The sequence below is a fragment of the Moschus berezovskii genome, chromosome 12 (assembly GCF_049115385.1).
Source record: "Moschus berezovskii isolate FMDL1 chromosome 12, NW_MosBer_1.0, whole genome shotgun sequence".
NCBI classification, from domain to species: Eukaryota; Metazoa; Chordata; class Mammalia; order Artiodactyla; family Moschidae; genus Moschus; species Moschus berezovskii.
This window is the reverse complement of record NC_142471.1, coordinates 15,665,807-15,687,303: the sequence shown is the minus strand read 5'-3', so window position 1 is coordinate 15,687,303 and position 21,497 is coordinate 15,665,807. Positions and strand designations below refer to the sequence as shown.

The 21,497-nt window shown below is 44.8% G+C and overlaps 1 protein-coding gene across 4 annotated transcripts in view; it reads left to right on the top strand.

Moving 5' to 3' along the window:
• The first annotated feature begins 4,783 nt into the window (after nt 1-4,783).
• SLC16A9 (solute carrier family 16 member 9) overlaps nt 4,784-21,497 on the top strand; it is an 80,424-nt gene continuing 63,710 nt past the window's right edge. The window contains exons 1-2 of one of the 4 annotated variants that reach the window (XM_055425673.2): nt 4,784-5,353; nt 11,606-11,797. The gene's annotated coding sequence lies outside the window, so the exon portion shown is untranslated. The other 3 variants (XM_055425675.2, XM_055425671.2, XM_055425672.2) reach the window with 3 other exon arrangements.

The window sequence follows — 21,497 nt, the reverse complement described above, 5'->3', positions numbered from 1 at the left end:
GTGGTAAATAATCCACCTGCAATGCAGGAGCTGCAGGAGATGTGGGTTTGATCCCCAGTCTCGAAGATCCCCTGGAGGAGGGGATGGCAACCCACTCTAGTATTCTTGCCTGGAGAATCCCAAGGACAGAGGAGCCTGGTGGGTTACAGTCCATAGGGTCACAAAGAGTCAGACATGACTGAAGTGACTGAGGACTCACACATGCACTACCTATCATTAACTGTGTGATTGGGGGCAAGTTATTTAACTGCTCTCTAGTTCATTTTGATCATGGAGAAAATGTGGGTAATAATAAGAGCACTTCCTTTTTAGGTTTATTGTGAGCCTCAGATGAGTTATTAGCATTGAGAAGGCAGTCCTCCATTAGCTCATCCAAGCCTTGATGCATTTTTCTAAGGTAGATTGAGGAGCGCACAGGCTTAACCATCAGCCAGACCAGGGCTTGAATCTGACTCCATCATTTACCTACTGAGTGAGACTCAGCAAGTAACTTAACAGCTCTGAATTCCAGTTTCCTCAGCTACAAAGTGAAGATAGTGATACAAGACTACAGTAGATTGCTTTGAGGCGTCACTGAGATAGCATAGTTCTTGACAATTACCAGGCACTTAAAGAACAGTATTCACCTCTCTTCCCTCCTTCCTCTAAGATTAAAAATTGTTTAAGACAGATAAAATGATAAAAGAAAAGGCAAGAAAAAGATGAAACAGTACTCTGGAGGATTGCAAGAAAAAAGTGACATAGTATGTTCTTCAGGTAATTTTTGACATTTGAAATTGTGTCCTTTTCTGTAAAAGCATGAGGGGAAGGATTTATCCACTTCTATCTATTCTTTTCTGATCTTTTATCAGTTAGAGCATCAGTCCTCAACCTTCTTGGCACCAGGGACCAGTTTCGTGGAAGACATTTTGTCTACAGACCCTGGGGTGGGGGCATGGTTTCGGGACCTGGTTTCCCAGATCATCAAGCATTAGATTAGATCCTGTTAGAGGGTGAGTGAGTGAAAGGGAATTAATAGAAAGATCTTTAGATCTCTGAGCTATAAAAACACTAAAGTCTATTTGTGTGAGTGTGTTATTTTTATGTCAAAGTGTAGTATCTATGTAGCTGTGCTAAGTTGCTCTGTCGTGTCTGACTCTTTGCGACCCTATGGACTGTAGCCTGCCAGGCTCCTCTGTCCATGGGATTCTCCAAGCAAGAATGCTGAAGTGGGTTCCGACCCAAGTATTGAAACCATGACCCTGTGTCTTTTACGTCTCCTGCGCTGGCATGCAGGTTCATTACAGCTAGCACCACCTGGGAAGCCCTTTGTAGCTGTGCTGTCATTCATAAATGGGGATGAACAAGACGTACAAAAGAGAAGAAACTTGCCCTAATGTATTAACATAAGTCAGTAATGGAAGTCCGGTCAGCCAGGCAGGCGGTAGACCTGAGTCTCAGGGGCTGCCCTTGTTCTAACCCTTCCCCACCCACTGATGCCTGCCTCTGCCCTTTGTATTTCCATCTCCCTTGCTGGGCTGATTTTAGGTTAATTTCTCTATCTTACCCTCCAAAGGCTTAAGGCAACAGATAGTCTAAGAACTGGGGAACTTAGAATATTACACCAACCACAGACTTCTTAACAAATGCTCCATAAGGACAGGACAAGACAACAAACGTCTTCCTTCAGGGTACCATCTCTGTATAATTTTTCCTTAAATGCTTTCCCTTAGGTCTCTTTCTTCCCAAGGGAGGCTCATTTAAATCCAATTTATTTCATGATGTGCCTTTTTCTCTCACTCCATCATGTTGAAAGTACATCAACTTCTAGGCCCAAGAGAGACTCAAAGGGCAGGGGCTACACAGAGCTGCAATATCGAACTTGTCTGACCCTCACCTCTCAAGCAGATCTTGCATCTTTACTTCACTGGGAATAAAAACTCTGGGTGGTCAGGAGGTCATTTTGGTCTTTACTGACTGAAAATTTTAGCAAGTAACATCATTTGTAAAATGGAGCTAACATACTCGACCACTTGAGATTGCTTTGAGGAGCAAAGGTGATAGCACTGTCTCTGTCTGCCAGACCTGGTCCCCACCCCACCACTCTGACCTGAGGTTGATCAGGAACTCATCCCTGGCTTCTCTGGGTCAAATTCCATTCATAGGCAAAGTGTCAGGTTTGGACTAGATTTTTGAGTTCTCCAGTATGTCTAAATGCTCTGCTGAGGTATGACTGAATAATAAACCTTCATCAGTGGCAATTTTCACATTCCAGCCAGGCAATAATCCCCTAAACCAGGTGGCTCCTCCTCCTCCCCCCCCGCACCCCCATCCCCTGGAGCCAGCTTCCATGCTCCCAGTCTGCATTCTGCCCACTTCATTCACAACATTATGAGTCTGGACCCTCAACCATTTGAGTTTTTGACTCCTGGGATTTGGTTCTTAGGTAATAGGTGTGGACTAGCTGAGCCGATAGGAGAATGCTGATTCCATCCTCCCTTTAAAAGAAATCTGGGAACTTGGTGAAGATGAGAACAGGGACAGGGCAACTTCAGAAGCCAGTTGGTGAACAAAGAAATATTTTTCAAGCAGAAAATAGAATTTTCAAATAGAATTTCATACACATTGATTGGGCTTCCCTGGTCGCCTAACAACAAAATACATTGATTGGTTCAACCAACTGTCAAGATGACATTTGCTCTAGTGGTTAGGGGGTATTTGAATCAAAGAAAATACTTTCTAAAAATACCTTTTATTGAAATGTATAGAGAAAAGTACAAAATTATCAGTGTACAGGTCAACACATTATTACAAAGTGAATGCACTTGAGTGTGGCTGCAAATCAGGTCAAAAATAGAAGAGGATGAGAAGTCCCTACTGGATCCCCTCTCCTTAGAAATAAATTTTTGATGGTGTTGACATCACCACCTGTCCATTTTTCCTTCCAGAAACTTTCTGGGACCACCTTCCTATTATTGTTGGTGTTACTCTCCCACTTCCCCCCTCAATCTTTCTTCATCTTTAAAGTGAAAGTGAAAGTCTCTCAGTCATGTCTGACTCATGGTGACCCCATAGACTGTAGCCCACCAGGCTCCTCTGTCCGTGGAATTCTCCAGGCAATAATACCGGTGTGGATAGCTGTTCCCTTCTCCAAGGGATCTTCCCCACCCAGAAATCAAACCCAGGCCTCCCACAATGCAGGTGGATTCTTTACCATCTAAGCCACCAGGGAAGCCCAAGAATACTGGAGTGGGTAGCCTATCCCTTTTCCAGGGGATCTTCCCGACCCAGGAATCAAACCAGGGTCTCCTGCATTGCAAGCTGATTCTTTACCAGCTGACCTACCAAGGAGGACAAAACAAAGTAATAATCAACCATTAACTACTAACTGGTCATTCTCTTCCCCATTGGGGCTTCCCTTGGTAGCTCGGCTGATAAAGAATCTGCCTGCAATGCATGAGACACAGAAGACCTGGGTTCCATCCCTGGATTTGGAAGATCCCCTGGAGGAGGCCATGGCAACCCACTCCAGTATTCCTGCTTGGAGAATCCCATGGATAGAAGAACCTGGCGGGCTACAGTCCATGGGGTCACAAAGAGTAGGACAGGACTGAAGCAACTTAGCAAGCAGGCATGCGCTCTTCTCCATGACCTGAATGAAAGTCAGTAAATTGCAGGGAAACCAATGGTGTGAGGCAAGTAGATGTACTACTATTTTCCTATCTGTAAGAACACTCAACAATGTGGCCAAGGTCCACAGGTTTTTTTGTTGGAACTTTCATCTCATATAGAATCCTTGATGTGGAAAAGATGAAACAGGGAGACTGAGAAAGCTTATGCAGCTTCATTTGGACTTCAGAAACCAACCCTTGGCAAGGTGTAGAGTCTTTGTCTGGGAGAAGGCAATGGCAACCCACTCCAGTACTCTTGCCTGGAAAATCCCATGGGTGGAGGAGCCTGGTAGGCTGTAGTCCATGGGGTCGCGAAGAGTCGGATACGACTGAGCGACTTCACTTTCACGCATTGGCGAAGGAAATGGCAGCCCACTCCAGTGTTCTTGCCTGGAGAATCCCAGAGACGGCGGAGCCTGGTGGGCTACCGTCTATGGGGTCGCACAGAGTCGGACATGACTGAAGTGACTTAGCAGCAGCAGCAGCAGAGTCTTTGTCTAGGTCAGAACTAGAGGAGGTTCAGTGTATAAAGGAAATTCGCATCTCAGTGTTGGATGGTCACAGCCCTCTTTGAGAAGCTAGTAGGATGTATGGTGTCCCTTCTCAAAACTACCCATATACACAGGAACACAAAAGTTGCATATCGCTTTAGGAGGTTGCCACACCTGATAAGCACTAGATACCTACCTATGGACCGGCCTCAGTCTGCTGCGGCGACTGTGGAAATCTCAGTGCCACGCCTGTTACCTTTTAACTGAAGACAGGAGTGTATCTTTAGAGCAGCGCACCTGCCTTAGAGACAGAACGTGCTCAGACGCAGCCTCTCTGCTTCAGCACACTTTGTGCACCACAGGGGCGCCTGCCCGCCTTTTCCCTGGAACTGTCACAAAGGACAGCACTTGGCATCCTCACTCCTCACTGCACAGGAGCAGCGACTCCTCAAACTTCTGGTGCCCGTTTCTCTGGGATGGCTGCCAGCTCCGGCTAGCAGGAGCCTGGGAGCCCCGGCGGGCACTCGCACTCATCTCCACACTCGGGTCGCTCCCAGCGCGCGCGGCCCTGGAGCGGCCGGCGCGGGCCCGCGGTGGGCGGCGGGGGCGCGCGGCGCCGGGGGTCGCGCGAGCGCGCGCAGCGGCCGGGCGCCTGGCCGGCGGCGCCCCGCTCTCCCGCGGCCTCAGTGCCTGCGGGCCGGGCCGGGGCCGCGGCCCCCACAGTGCCCTCCCTCCGGGAGCCGCGAGAGCAAGAGCAGCGCCCCTACCGCCCGCTTTTCCACCTCCATCGCCTCTGCCTCCTCCTCCTTCCCCCAGCCACCCGCTCAGTCACAACCGGTTCAGACTGGCCAGGGCGCCCCGCAAAAGAGAGAGCCCGGGGGGAACAACACGGGAAATAACTTCCCACGGAGAAGGAGGCCGAGAAGGTGGAGCCCACTGGAGGCGCCGGCTCCCTCCCTCCATGTGGCCGCCGCCGCCGCTGCCGCGGGGCTCGGCGCGGGCAGAGGGCGGCGGCTCCCGGGGCAGCCTGTAGCGGGACGAATTGCCCAATACTCCGGCAGGGGCCGGGGCCGGGCCCCCGGATAAATAGCCGCCCGGCAGGCCCGGAGCCGCCGGGGAGAGCGGCGGCCGCGGTTCTCCCCGCACCACCCGGCCGGGCAGTGCGCCCTGAGCTGCGCCCCGGAGACGCCGCTCGCTGCGGCCGGTGCCCAGGTAAAACGCTGGCGCTCGCGGGGAGGGTCCCGGGGTCGGCGGGCCCCCGTCTGCCTCCCGGAGGCTGGGAGAAACTCCTCGGTCTCCGAGCGGCCGGAGGAGGCGGGCGCGACGCTGTCATCCGCGGCCAAGCAGCTCGGAGCCGGTTTCGTGTTTGGAGCGTGTGCGGGGGAGCCGAGAGCGTCTTCGGGGTGTTCGCGCCCTCCGCGTGACAGCTCCCAACCCTTCGGTGGGGTGCTGCCCTGCAGTGGGCCAGTTTCCCCAGCGCTCTGAGGGCGGTATTGTGCACGGAGCTGGACGGGAGAGAGGGAGAAGGGAGGTGCTGGAGAGAGGACTGTGCCCTCGGATTGAGCTCGGGTTAGAGATCTGCGCCGGGACTGCCGGTGGCAGAACAGGATTGGGGTTGGGGGGGAAGCGACTCAGGTGAGCCCCCGTTTCCCAGAGGACACGAGGCCTCCAAGTGCCCTGGTTGGGAGCTGGTGCACGCAGGTGACCCCGGGAGGGTCGCACTGGGGCGCCCAAGGGTTCCAGGCGCGGCGCCAGCTTCAGCACCGCGGGGTCAACTCGGGCGAGCGCAGGAGGCACGGGCGCCTCGGCCGCCTGGACACAGAGCCGGAACTTGCGAGGACTTGGTGCTTCGCGCTCCATCTGTGGCTCCCTCTAGGTAGCCACCTCTAGCTTCAGGAGCTCCTAGAGGGTTCGGAAAGAAATAATACACGCTTAAAAACTTGGTCATCAGAAGTAGATCAATGCTTCTTAGGTTGCCGTGTCTAATCCAGCCCAAAGCAATCAATATATCCTGGAGGTTAGGTAGGATTTACACTAAATAGACATACTACTTACACAGTAAGTTATTTAATATCTTGTGTTTTTGGATCAGTGTCTTGGGGCACAGTTAGTTTGGATGTATTTTTTTAATCTTGAATTACCTGGATAGTAGCTCAGGTTGCAGGTGAGTTCCTCCCCTTCCCCGCGGAGTAGGATATTCAGTTCCAGCAAATCCTGTTAATTTGGTATGTCCTAACAGTTTCTCAGATTTGAGTTGGTTTCAGCTGTGAGAAATTGTTCTGGCAGGTTCAGGCAGAGGACTGAGGAAGCTAGACAAGATTCTGAAGTGAAAGCACCAATTATTCATTTGTAGGATTACACCTTCTTTTAAATACCTTGTGGATCATAACAGGGTTATCCATGTCATTGCTAGAAATCAATTTCTTTCTTTTCAGGCCTTAGGAAGTGGAAATTACATAATAAAATAGCTTAACCTGAAATTTTGCAATAACTCATACTTGTAGCAGCACTGACTGCCTAAGAACACACTTCTCTGTTTCTTCCCTTTTGTGTGTAGGCAAGAGGGGGTAACAAGGACCCTTTTTCTCTCTGGGATGCCTATAGGAAAAGACAAAAGATATGTAGCGGTAGATCAGGACACTGCGAAGTCTTCTCTAATTTCTGACTGAGACTCTGAAAAGATGGTGGTGATATGTACATTGATTGGTGTCTGAATCTGTATCAAGGCAGATCTTGGTGCTTTGGATGTGGTTCTGGTCATAAAACTAGAGCAAGAGAATAACAATTAGATGTAGTTAGCTTTTCAAGCTTTATTTTCTCACCTGATCTTTTGAGCCTGCAATTTTTTTAGTCTTTTTCTTGAGCAAGTCATTACTTGGAACTTATACAATGCAGTTGGGTATAGAAAGCCCGTGGGTAGATACAAAAGAAACAATGTCTTGCTTGTTTAATTATTGCTTTACAAGAAAGTATCACCTAATGACTTTACTTTTAATTAAAGTTGGCAGGAATGCATATATTTTGAGCTAGTTGGCCTTTTCTTTGGGAGGTTCTTTGTAGACATCCGAGTATTCCCTGCAGATAATGAGATTGAAGTGTGACGTAAAACTGAGTTCAAGGAAAGAACACATGACCCCTGCCTTCAAAGCGTTTAGTCTGGTGGGAAAGATAGGCATGTTTATAAATATCTATAATACATGATAGTAAAAATGTAATCATATGGCAGTGACATCAATAGTGTACGATTGAATGGCAGAGAGGTTCATTCAAGGTTAAGAAATGAGAAAAGTTATGTGGTGAGCGTAGCATCTGAGCCGAGACTTGAAGAAGGAAGAGGATTTCCTTGATGCAAATGAGGTCTGCTGGAACAAGCGTGTTGTGTGGAGGTGTACAAGTCTGGTGTGTTCAAAGGTAGCAGAGCAGTTTGGAGTGGCTGGAGTCTGGAATTGAAGATAGATAAGACTGGGAGGTAGGACGGGGCTAGATTATTTAGATGACAAGTCATGCTAAGAAATTAAAGTGTGACTGAGCATTATTATTGTATTTATACCAACAGTGTTAACATCCTTCACTGTAGTTTATTCCTTGAAGTTCAATTTTGTGAGCTTCCCCTAATAAATAAATGAATAAGATCGTAATAGCATTTACTTTCTATAAATGTGAAAGAGTAATGTGTTTTCAAGTAGATTTCAATGCTTTGTTCAAATCCAACAATTATTTCCCCTGAATTTGCAATCTTGTGATACAACAACTTTTAGTTTGATTAAAACTTTGGATAAGAAAATACCTCCACTTTCCTGGGTCAATATGCAGAGTAAAGTCACTTTCTGCTCACTGTTTCAATTATTGACAATAATAATAATTATTATTAGTCTTTATTAAACATATTAAGTGAGCTGCATACCTTCTTTTATCTAGGGAGGCATAATTTTAAACTTACTCTGAGAATTTCTTTGTGGCCTCATTGTACAGCATGTGGTATCTTAGTTTTTTGACCAGGGATCAGTCTGAAGCCCCTGGCATTGGAAGTGCAGAGTCTTAACCACTGGACCACCAGGGAAGTCACCTTGATCTCTTGATCTTGAGAATTTTAATAAGGTCACTCAACTAAGTAAATGGTAGAACCAAGTATTGAACCCAGGAAGTTTGTCTTGACAGCCCATTCTTTGGGCAGGGGCATAATATATGATAACTGTTATTCACAGTAATTAGAAATTGGGCCTTCTACCTGTAGAAGTTTTTCTCTGTTTTTCCTTTGCATCCTCATTTCTATCATTTTAATTTTATTTTTAATTTATATAATTGCCATATAAAATATTACATTTAGGTGTACAATATGATGATTCTAAATATATATATACTGCAAAATGGTGACACAGTAAGTTTAATTAACATGCACCACCATAGTTCTAATTTTTTCATGTGTCTGATGAGAACTTTAGGATTTCCCTGTAGCACAAATGGTAAAGAATCTGCCTGCCCAGGGTTTGATCCCTGGGTCGGAAAGATCCTCTGGAGACGGGAACGGCAATCCATTCCAGTGTTCTTGCCTGGAGAATCCCATGGACAGAGAAGCCTGGCGGTTTACAGTCCCCTCGAGGGGTTGCAAAGGGTTGGACACTGACACACACACAACACAATGAGAACTTTTAAAATCTACTCTTTTGGCGACTTTCAAATATATACCCCAGTATGTCACAGTCACCGTACTGTACATTATCTGATTATTTTTACTTTATGGGTTCAGTGATGACCTGTATTTCAGTGTTTTAACACATCTTCAAACTTGTTTCTTAAATTAATCAGTCTATTTTTGGCTGTGCTGGGTCTTCATTGCTGCGTGGGCTTTCTCTAGTTGGAGCAAGCAGGGACTACTCTCTCATTGCAGTGTGCAGGCTTCTCATTGTTGTGGCTTTTTTGTTTTTCCTTATTGCAGAGAAATGGGCAACAGGGGCTTCAGTAGTTGCAGCTTCCCAGGCTCTAGGGTACAGGCTCAATAGTTGTGGCGCATGGGCTTAGTTGCTCTGAAGCATGTGAGATCTTCCAGGATCAGGGATCAAACCTGTGTCTCCTGCATTGGCAGGCAGATTCTTTACCTCTGAGCCACCAAGGAAGCCTTATCTTCAAACTATTATATGATCTTGGGCTTTTATGACCCACTCAAAAGAAACTCTTAAGCTCTTTGAGAAGAGATGGGATATGAGATGAGAAAAACATCAGTGAATCTCACAGCCTTAAATACAAAGACTAGACCTCCCAGATTCCTTGGAAGAGCATCAATTTCATGTATTCTTTTCACTCTTCCCAGCAAATCCCCCACATGCACCAGACATTTTGGTATTTCAGCATCCCATATATATTACCATGTGTCTTCAGAGTTTTTACTATGAAAATTTTATAGGAAATCTACTAGTTTGTAGATGACATGCTAAAGTATGTATTCAGGCAAAAGACTGGATTCTATATAATCATGTGCAAGTTATACAAAACACATACTAAGCAAAATGACACACCATTGGAGACAGCGTCATCAGAGATTTCTTCACCAGAACTTCACTGCTACTGTTAATACTGGGACCCAGTTTTATGGGATATGGGTTGTATGGAATCAAGATAAGCTGAAACAAAAGCCTGGTAGCATAGGGAGCGTGATAAATGCCTGTGATAAATGAAATGATGGTACCAACTCACGTGTAAGTCTCTGGTCCTCACTTTGACTATAATGACTCTGTTAAATCTCTAGATCTATCTTTTTGTTTGTTCTCAGACTCTGAATGATTTATGAACTCTGCTATTTCCTCTTCTGTTCCTGAGAGCAGGACTGGAAATAGGTGGCTTTTCGCTGGATGGGTCTGTGAGGGGTCTTGAGATGCCTCTCTCTCCTAACAAAATATCTCTAAACCTCAGTTTCCTCGTGCTGTGCTGTGCTTAGTCGCTCAGTCGTTTCCAACTCTTTGCGACTCCGTGGACAGAGGAGCCTGGCTCCTGGATTCTCCAGGCAAGAATACTGGAGTGGGTTATCATGCCCTCTTCCAGAGGATCTCCCCAACCCAGGGATCAAACCCAGGTCTCCGGCGTTGCAGACGGATTCTTTACCTGCTGAGCTATCGGGAAGCCCCAGTTTCCTCATACAGAGGAGGAAATTGAGGAATTGTTAAGGATTGGGGGCAGTAAGTTCTGTAGGTTCGCCCAGGGCTGACTGGCCTCATAGAGCAGCAGACCGGGGTTGGAGGTGGGGAGAGCACAGGTGAAACTCCAAGGCAAGTCAGCCTTGGTCCTGTGAAAGGGAGAGGAGGCAGTGGAAGGAGCTGGGGAGAACATGCCCATTCACGAGGGCCAGAGTTGCTCAGTTCCAGCCAATTATTACGTAAGAACAAGAGCCCAGTGTTGCCAGATCTTCAAGAGAATCCGGAAATTCAGATTTTGATGGGAAAACATTGGCAATTCATTCAACATGGCTAAAAAGAAAATAAGAACTGGGCAGGCCAAATAAAACACCTCTAGGGATCAGATTTGGCTTTTTTGCCGCTAATTTGCTAGATGACTTCCAGGCTTTCTTCTGGCTTCAGATTTCCATGATCTTGCACTCAGTCCATCTGATCTCTAACCCACTTCTTTACTGACACATATTCCAGTACTCACGGGATCTAAAGCATGATAGCTTTGGAAGATCTCTTTGGCGAGTGCTGGACCATGATAGATTTATAAGGCCTTTAAGATCAAAGAATGCCCTTTTTCGATGGTCATGCTGTTGACATAATTCAGAGGCCCCAGCAGTTAATTGCTTGTGTTAATTATCCCTTTCAGGGACAGTTAGTTCGGTTTAATTCCAGGACCCAGAGCTGTTTCTCTAAATATTTTCCTTCCTGTTCTTTCTTCTCACTCAAATGTAAGAAGATAATGACAGCTGGAAAATAGATCCTGGTTTCCACTTGGACAAGGTGTATTTATAAGCTTAGTTCTTTGTTTGCTTTATTTTTTTGCCATGCTACTCAGCTTGCAGGATCTTAGTTCCCTGATTAGGGATGGAACCCAGATCCCTGGCCTTGGAAGCTTGAAGTCCAAACCACTGGATCGCCAGGGAATTCCCCATAGGCTTGTCTTACAGTGCTTAGACAAATCTTCATCATCTTTACCTGAGCAAGATTTTGCCCTGTAGTCTGTTTCTCTTCTTAATCTGGGGATGTTCTTCAGTTGCAACAAGGTGAATAAGTTAAGAGTTTGGCTCTTATGTGTTAATATGGAAGTTTAGGGGTGTTTTAAAAAGCATATTTAAAAAATAAAAATGAGAACAAAAGTAGTGGGCTTGCACGTGATTCCAATCTCCAGTTCTTTTGAATAACTCGTTCCTGGGGAACAGTACAGTTAAATTCCGTAATATAATATTTTTAAAGCAGAGTTTCATGAATGTGATGAGCTAGGATGTGTTCTTTGCTTTATGGTAATGAGCTATTTTACAAACAGGTGGGCCTGCTTCTACCTGAAAAGCTCAGAGCAGATATTGACAACAGGAAGGAGGCATCTGAGTAAATAAAAGAAGCGTGGAGTTTTCAGAGAAATCACAGACCTTACTGTGACTGAGCTGTCAGGGAGGACCAGTGGAAGGCTGTCAATGACAGTCCTGAGCTACGCGTTGCCCTTGTCCCTGCTCCAGCGGTGAGTTGACCCTCCCTTGCACCTATGGGACTTTGTCAGCCAACCCTGGATGTTTAACATTTAAAACAAACCTGAAAGAATCAGGTAATTGTCTGATCATTTAAGACATACCATTTGATCTTCTACTGGTAACAACTTTGAATTTAAAAAGTCAGCTCTGTGTTTACCCATGTATTTCAGCCTTTCAGGTTTAATGATGCAGGCAGGCTCTAAGCCCTTTGGAAGAAGGAACCGCTCACCTTCAGTCCACAGCACCTTCCAAATACATTCATTTTCTTCCAAATACACAAATACCTCCCAAATGTACTCAATTCTTTCTGCTGAATGAAAGCTATGTGGTTAATCATTTTGATATTCAGGAGATTTCGGTCAGTAGGCTTTCTGTGCATTCACTTATTCATTCATTTCATAAAGACCTGTTGAGTATTTACTATGTGCCAAGCGCAATTCTTAGTGCGAGGGATGCAGGATCATCTGATTCTTGTTGTTTAGATACCTTAAGGAATAATGACATATTGTGATAAATGTTGTAAGAATAAGATTGCCCAAATTATTGTGAGACCTTAGAGAGGGAATGACTAACTGTTGAAGGGTTTGGATGGCATCAAATAAGAGGAGACATTCAGGCCAAGTCAGGAATTGATGCTTTTGAACCGTGGCGTTGGAGAAGACTCTTGAGAGTCCCTTGGACTGCAAGGAGATCCAACCAGTCAATAAAGGAAATCAGTGCTGAATATTCATTGGAAGAACTGATGCTAAAACTGAAGCTCCAATACTTTGGCCTCCTGATGTGAAGAGCTGACTTATTGGAAAAGACCCTGATACTGGGAAAGATTAAAGGCAGGAGGAGAAGGGGATGACAGAGGATGAGATGGTTGCATGGCATCACCGACTCAATGGACATGAGTTTGAGCAAACTCTGGGAGATGGTGAAGGGCAGGGAAGCCTGATGTGCTGCAGTCCATGGGGTCGCAAAGAGTTGGACACACCTGAGCGACTGAACAGCAACTTGAAGCAGGAGTTGCAGAAAGAATTACAGCCTCTCCAGCAGCTGGTGGGGAGTGAAGAGTCTAAGGCGTGCAGGAGGAGAGGAGCATGGTTTAAGGGATGAATTGTGACAGTGGTTTGGAGAGCCCAGGTTTTGGTAATCCTGCAGAGGTAGTTGGGGCTGAATTGTTGCAAATCTTTAGAGAAAATAGAATCAGGTAGCTCGCTGGGTATTGAAAGATCTAAACACCAAATGTCATATGAACAAAATAAGGATTTGTAAAACCAGTTTTTATTTTTTATTTATAATTTTTTATAATTAACTTAAAATTTTTTATTTATTTATTTTTGGTTGTGCTGAGTCTTTGTTGCTGCATGGGCTTTTCTCTGCAACTATGCAGAGATCAGGGGCTACTCTCTAGTTGTGGTGTTCGGGCTTCTCATTGTGGTGGCTTCTCTTGATGCAGAGCGCAAGCTGTAGGGCACATGGGCTTCAGTAGCTCCGGCTCCCAGGCTCTAGGGCACAGGCTCGATAGTTATGGCACAAAGGATTAGTTGCTCCACGGCATGTGGGATCTTCCCAGATCAGGAATTGAACCTGTGTCTCCTGCATTGGCAGGTGGCTTCTTTACCACTGAGCCTCCGGGGAAACCCTATTTATCATTTTTGGATCACACTGTTCATTGATGCCTGGCTTGAATCTCCATGAGGGCAGGAATAATCATCTTTGATTTTCTTTTGCACTTAAAGATCATAGTAAGGACATTTTTCTTGTCTGGATGAATAGAAGCCAGAAAACATTGAGTTGAGGAATGATTAGGAAATGAGAAAGTGGAGGGGAGGGAGGTACTCATTCAAGTTTTTCTAAGAAAACCTTTAGAACATGCCACAGCAGCCTAACAGTATTGGTAAACATTTGCTCTTGTGCCAAGTATCAACACCTAGTATTCCATAGAGATTATTTCGTATGTTCCTCATAAAATTCTATGACGAAGGAGTTCTTCCTATCCTATTTTCATTTTATAGATGAAGAAACTGAGGTTTTTTAACTTGCTTAAATTCACATGACTAATGCTCTGCTATTAATTGTGGTCTCACCTCAACTGGGTACCCAGGTTGAACATGGACCCTTCTGGACTAGGGGCTTTCAGTGTTTTTGACTGTGACCCATAGTGAGATTTGTTTTACAGCCTGATCCTCCTAGCAAACACAGGCTCACATCCAAGTCTCTCAGAGTAACGCTCAACCCTTAGCAGTGTGCTGCTGCTGCTAAGTCGCGTCAGTCGTGTCCAACTCTGTGCGACCCCATAGATGGCAGCCCACCAGGCTCCCCCGTCCGTGGGATTCTCCAGTGTGCAGGAGGGCTTATATTTGCTACTCTAATCGATTTTATTATCTTCTAAGTTTCAGTTTTTAAACATTGCTGCTCACAATGTGTGATTGATTTGATGACCGACGATGTACCAGAGTTTGGACCATACCCCTCTAGCCTGCTAGCTACTTTACATTGCTCCCTGAACTATAGCTTAATATCTTTTTCTATTAATATCAGCAAACATTTATTCAGTGCCTGCTATATGCAGAGATGTGGAAGGAACATAAAGAACATATGGTATACCTTGACCCCAGGGAATTTTCAGTGTAGTGAAGGGAAAAACAAGTAATGGCTAATTATAATGCAGACCAGCAAAAAAAAAAAAAAAAAGAGGAGAGGCACAAGCCACGTAGAATGGCTTGTGGAACATAGGAATGGATCAGATACTGGTAGTGTTGAGTAGTTGTGTGTGTGTGTGAGCTGCAAGAATGTTAAAAGACTTTTATGAAATAAATAGAAATGTCTTTGGTAAAGACTTTTAGGACTTAGGGCCAAAGGAGATCTGAAGACCACAGTATTCTGTGTATTATTCTCAAAGGTCCTTGAAATGGTCAAGCTATCATTATTATTATGTAGACATTAGTTTGTCCACTATAAGCTCCTGAAGGATGCTAGCATGTTCAGTTATGTTAAAGAGTATCCATTAAAAAAAAGTTTAAGATAACTTCCCAAAGTAAAAGAATGCAAACCTGTGAACCATTTATGAACCTCCATTAGGTGATAAATCCTAGGGTTAAATGGAGAGAGAGAGCCCTAAGTAGAATCTAGCAAAAATTCTATGGACATTGGAGGTAGAAGGAGGGTTATTAGTACTTTTCTAATTTATCTTATGTAGATTAAAAAGATAACATTTGAAAATCCTGGCACTGTGTCTGATACATAGAAAGTGTTCAGTTCAGTTCAGTCGCTCAGTCGTGTCCGACTCTGTGACCCCATGAATCACAGCACGCCAGGCCTCCCTGTCCATCAACAACTCCCGGAGTTCACTCAAACTCATAGAAAGTGTTAGATCAGTTTAAATAACTAAAATCAGTCAAGTCTTTCAATTTAGGCTTGTCCGGCAAGAGGAGCAGTTATGTAAGCTAGTGCAGTGGTCCACTCCTTTCTGTTAGAAGCTTCACATTGAGATCACCTGGAGCCCTTTAACAATCTGGCCTCAAGCCCAGAGAAGTCTAGAGAAGTTTCCGGAGAAGGCAATGGCACCCCACTCCAGTACTCTTGCCTGGAAAATCCCATGGACAGAGGAGCCTGGTGGGCTGCAGTCCATGGGGTTGCTAAGAGTCGGACATGACTGAGCGACTTCACTTTCACTTTTCACTTTCATGCATTGGAGAAGGAAATGGCAGCCCACTCCAGTGTTCTTGCCTGGAGAATCCCAGGGACGGGGGAGCCTGGTGGGCTGCCGTCTATGGGGTCGCACAGAGTCGGACATGACTGAAGCGACTTAGCAGCAGCAGCAGAGAAGTCTCAGACATTGGTCATTTTTAAGCCCCTAAGGTACTTTGCCAACAAAGGTCCGTCTAGTCAAGGCTATGGTTTTTCCCATGGTCATGTGTGGATGTGAGAGTTGGACTGTGAAGAAAGCTGATCGCCGGAGAATTGATGCTTTTGAACTGTGGTGTTGGAGAAGGCTCTTGAGAGTCCCTTGTACTGCAAGGAGATCCAACCAGTCCATTCTAAGAGAGATCAATCCTGGGTGTTCATTGGAAGGACTGATGCTAAAGCTGAAACTGCAATACTTTGGCCAGCTCATGCGACGAGTTGACTCACTGGAAAAGACTCTATTGCTGGGAAAGGTTGGGGGCGGGAGGAGAAGGGGACGACCGAGAATGAGATGGCTGGATGGCATCACCGACTCTGTGGACATGAGTTTGAGTGTACTCCAGGAGTTGGTGATGGACAGGGAGGCCTGGCGTGCTGTGATTCATGGAGTCGCGGAGAGTTGGACACGACTGAGCGACTGAACTGAACTGAAGGTACAGCCAGGTTTGAAATGAAAAGTGTTAGTTGCTCAGTTGTGTCTGACTCTTTGTGACCCCATGGACTGTAGCCCACCAGGCTCCTCTGTTCTTGAGATTCTCCAGGCAAGAATACTGGAGTGGGTAGCCATTCCCTTCTCCAGGGGATCCTCCTGACCCAGGGATCAAACCCTGGTCTCCTGCATTGCAAGCAGATTCTTTACTGTCTGAGCCACAGCCAGGTTTGAAATCCCCTGAAAAGTATACGCTTTTATGTGTGTATCTCCACACATGTGTGGAGATACAACCTTAAAATTGGGTCCTTTGTTTGCTTTTTTGATGCCCACAGAGTCATTACCTTTTCTTAAGAACTAGTTTAGAAAACAAGATCTTAGCTATCTTTATGGTCACACCTCATGGCTTTCGGGATGTTAGTTCCCTGACTAGGAACTGAACCCTCACCCTTGGCAGTGAAAGTATGGAATCCTCACCACTGAACAACCAGGGTATCCTCAAGCTCTTTGGTATATTTGAAGTCAGGAAGGGGTATCTTTGAACTGGGGAAGAGTAGAAAACTGGGGTGTGAAGACTGTCAAGGCGAACTTGACTTCCTGTGGTGCTCAGGAGACAAAGGAATTGATTTTGTCCTATTATGTTTGAGGATTCATCTTCACCTCCATTCTGCCTACAAGTACCCTGGTAACTGTGGAGTAGCATGCGGCAAAGAGGCGTGCGTTAAGTTGCATAGCTCCCTGAGTTGAGAGGAAAAGGAAGGAAGGAAATGAAAGAAAGGAATGAAAGTAAGCCTCTCTTGGACTTCAGTGCCCCTTTGTTTTGTCTTCTTGGGGCTGTGGGTGACCTGATGGCTCTTTGGGGCCTAAGAGCAGACTGTCATTGTCACTGGGGTCTTTCCTAACTGAGACTTCTCTCTTCCCTTTTTTTTTTTAAGTTTATTTAATTGAAATATTGTGATGTACAGTGTTGTGTTCCTTTCTGTTATACAGCAAAGTGATTCAATTATACATATATATCTATTTTAATTTTGATTTTTGTATTGGTCCATGGAGTCACGAAGAGTCGTACATGACTGAGAATGTGCGCGCGCGCACACACACACACACACACACACATTTATTTTTGGCTGCACTGGGTCTTTGTTGTGGTGCTCGAGCTTCTCATGGTTGTGGCTTCTCTTGTTGCAGAGCCTGGGCTCTAGGCATGTGGGCTTCAGCAGTTGGGGCACAAAGGCTCAGTAGTTGCAGCTCCCAGGCTCTCCAGCACAGGCTCAGTAGTTGTGACACAATGGCTTAGTTGTTTCATGGCACGTGGGATCTTCCCGGGTCAGGGATTGAACCCGTGTCTCCTGCATTGGCAGGTGGATTCTTTACCACTGAGCTACCAGGGAAGCCCCTGCCTGGAAATTCTTGAAGCTGCTCCTCCCAGGTCTTTACCTGCACTGCTCTGCAGCAGCAGAATGGCATTATGGGTGGTGAAATGATGTGCTAGAGGCAGCGCACCCAGACTTGGCCCTCTGGGACAGTGGCAGAGATGGGAAAAGATTTTTCCCTCTTCTGTCTGGCACTGTGTGTGTTTGCCCTCTCTGGAGCCATCAGGATGAAATTGCTCCTTCTCTGGCCAGAAACTAGCCCACAGATTTTGGGCACTTGCCACATCAAAGGGTGGGGTTAATAGCATTGCCACCACCAGTGGGGACAGCACCAGATGTCACAAGTGAAAAGGGAGCAGGCAACCATCCATTCCTTTTTTTTTTTTTTCCTTCTTCTATACTCCAGGGGGCTTTAGAAAAATAACAGTCATGCTGTCCTGAGATGGTCCAATTATTCTGCTCTCTTGTTTGGTAAACTTTTGATTCTTTGGAGAGAGATGCTGACTTTTCTATAACCTTCAAATCACGTAGGTGCATTAGCATGGTAGAGGTGTTTATTTATTTTTTTGCATTGTTTGATATACTTTCTTTTACCACTTTCTCCTCTTTTCATTAAAAAAGCAGGTAAATGAATGTAATCATCTTTTAAATTTTGTATTATAGACAGTGATCCTCTTCTGCATTTTTTCTGCAAGCATTTATAGAAAATCAAGAAACTAACTTTTGCCGTGGTTATCACTGCTGTAAGAATTTTTGCTTTTGTTTCTATTTGAAACCAGCGTAGGTGTGGTGATCAGTAGAGATTTAGGTGTGGGGCTGAGTAAGCTTTGTCTTTGACAGGGTAAATGACAGAGTAGAGTCAAAGGACAGCCAAGTGCTGGCTGCTGCGTTGGGGTGGTGGGCTCCAGGCAGAGTTTCCACTTGCTCAGGTCACTATTGCCAACTGCTTATCTTCTTCTCTGCCTTCCTCACCTGTGTCGTTCTTCACTGGGGTGGAAGATGGGACAGTTGGTCAGAAGGTGCTATATCCTCTAGGCCAGTGATGCTCAGTCTAGCTACACATTAGAGTGTCTGGAAGTGTTAGGCTCTACCCCAGAGCAGGCTGGTGGTGGGACCTGGCATTGAAAGTGAAAATGAAGTCGCTCTTTGTGACCCCATGGACTGTAGTCTACTAGGCTCCTCTGTCCTTGGGATTTTCCAGGCAATAGTACTGGAGTGGATTGCCATTTCCTTCTCCAGGGGACCTGGCATTGGGGATATTTAAAAGCTTCCCAGATGATTCTAGTGCAGTCATGGTCGAGAATCACTGTGGTTGGGCAGCAGTTTTCAGAGTGCATCTGTGGATGATCTGTATCAGAATCATTGGGTGATTTTTTTTTTTTTTTGGCTGCGCTTCAAGGCTTGCAAGATCTTGGTTCCCTGTCCAGGAATTTAATCTGGGGCCATGGCTTTGAAAACTCTAAGTCCTAACCATTGGACTGCCTGGGAGTTCCCCATAGGCTGACTTTTTAAAAATGCAAATTCTGGAATTCCTAAACTTGAAACCAAATCAAGTTTTAACAGTAGTAAACACGAGTTAGAATCATTTTGTATGCAACATGCCAGTATCCAGATCTTGGTTTAAATGTCCTTAGTATTAAGAAATACTTCAAAAAGTCTTAGAAGCCCTAGAGTGAGAAATGATTCAGTAACTAGTTGATTTCGAATTCTGGTGTGAGTAACTAAGAACTACTTCTGAGAAAGTGGCTATCAAGTCCCCAGAAATCCTTTATAGGTATAAAATCATAGCTAATATTTAGTAAAATGTTTTATTGTGTGCCAGGAACTGAGATTTGAACTGAAAATTTTTTTTATTGGCATATAGTTGATTTAAAATGTTGTGTTAGTTTCAGGTGTTCAGTACGGTGAATCAGTTATACATGTAGCTACTCTTGTTTTAGATACTGTTCCCATATAGGCTATTACAGAGTATTGAGTAGAGTTCCCTGTGCTATATAATAGGTCCTTATTTTTTATCTGTTTTATATATAATATTGTCTATATGTCAATCCCAGTCTCCCAATTCATTCCTTCCCCTCTTCTCCCTGGTAACCTTAAGTTTATTTTCTACATCTGTAGCTCTATTTCTGTTTTGTGGATAAGTTCATTTTTACTCTTTTTTAACATTCCGCATATAAGTGAACTTTGTACTTTAAACTCATTATTTACCATTTTCAGTTCAGTCACTCAGTCGTGTCCAACTCTTTGCAACCCCATGGACTGCAGCACGCCAGGCCTCCCTGTCCATCACCAACTCCCGGAGTTTACTCAAACTCATGTCCATTGAGTCAATGATGCCATCCAACCATCTCATCCTCTGTCGTCCCCTTCTCCTCCCGCCTTTAGTCTTTCCCAGCATCAGGGTCTTTTCAGATGAGTCAGTTCTTTGAATCAGGTGGCCACAGTATTGGAGCTTCAGCTTCAGCATTTTGCAGATGGGGAAAACTGAGGCTTATAGACATTAAGTACTTAGCTCAAAAACATATGGTAAGTAGTGTAGACTGGATCAGAACCAGATATACATGTGATAACAAAGCTCATGTATGGCATCATGGATGACATCACCGATTCGAAGGACTTGAGTTTGAGCAAGCTCAGGGAGTTGGTGATGGACAAGGAAGCCTGGCGTGCTGCAGTCCATGGGGTCGCAAAGAGTTGAACACGACTGAGTGACTGAACTGAACTGAATAAAGCTCATGACCTTAACCATTACTCAGTTCCTTGTGCTGTGGAATCAGATACTGGCAAAACCTCTCTTCCTCTCTACCCCGTCTTTATGGTGAAACCAAGAGGAAAAAAAGGAAGCTATCAAACAACTGAAAGTATTAACTTGCTCCTTATCATTTTCCGTACATTCTTCTATACATATATAAAGCAGCCAGAGATCACGGGTGTTTGCTTTAGAAGCCCTGAACTTACATTTTATTTTCATTGCTTAGATTCTTCTTTTGTGATGTGTAATCATTCCTGCACTTGAACTGGAGCCTTGTTACTGCTTTATTTGAGGAGCTACAATGCAAACAGAATAAGCAAAGCATAATCTCCTGATTTATTGCCCTTGTTTAAACCTGTTCCTAGGTTAGCAATCTGGGTGTGATCAGGAGTGAACTTGATGCTCTGACTTAGGAGGTGACTGTGTCTGCATTAGTTCAGTTACATGAAAGAATCATGAACTGGAGGGGTCATTACAGAAAAAAGAAATCTGTGTGTGTGTGTGTTGGGAGGTGTGTGGGAGGGGAGGGAACCTCACATTTATGAAAGACCTTAAACAGATATTGTTGATTTTATCTCCAAATCAGGTCATAGAGCAGTCATTGGAACTGTATGTGTGTTTATAGCATTAATAATTTTTCTTTATAAAGTCAACTTTACTGAGGTATACTTTATGTACAATAAAATCCAACAGGTCTAAGTATACAATATGGTGAATTTTGATAAATATATTCAATTGGGGTTTGCATTAATTTTTTGACAGCTTTATTAAAACATAATTCACAAACCTTATAATTCACCTATTCAAAATGTACAATTTGATGGTTTTCAGTGTATTCACAGAAATGTACAACTATCACTATAATCAATTCTAAAATATTTTCATCAGCCCCCAAAAGGAACCTTATAACTGTCAGTAGTCATTTCTCTTCTTCTCCCAACTCTTTTAGCCCTAGGCAATGGCTCACCTACTTTCTGTAGACTTGCCTGTTCTGGAAGGTTCATAGAAATGGGAACCATGTAATATGTAGTCTTTGGCGATTGGCGGCTCTCCCTTAGTACTTAGTGCAGTGTTTTTAAGGTTCCTACATGTTGTGGCATGTGTAATACTTCATTCCCTTCTGTTGCTGAATAATATCATTGTGTGTGGAAGTATACTCACAGAAATGGAGAACTTGTGTTGCCAAGGGTAGGGATGGGGAAGGGATGGATTGGGAGTTTGGGCCTATCTGATGCAAACTA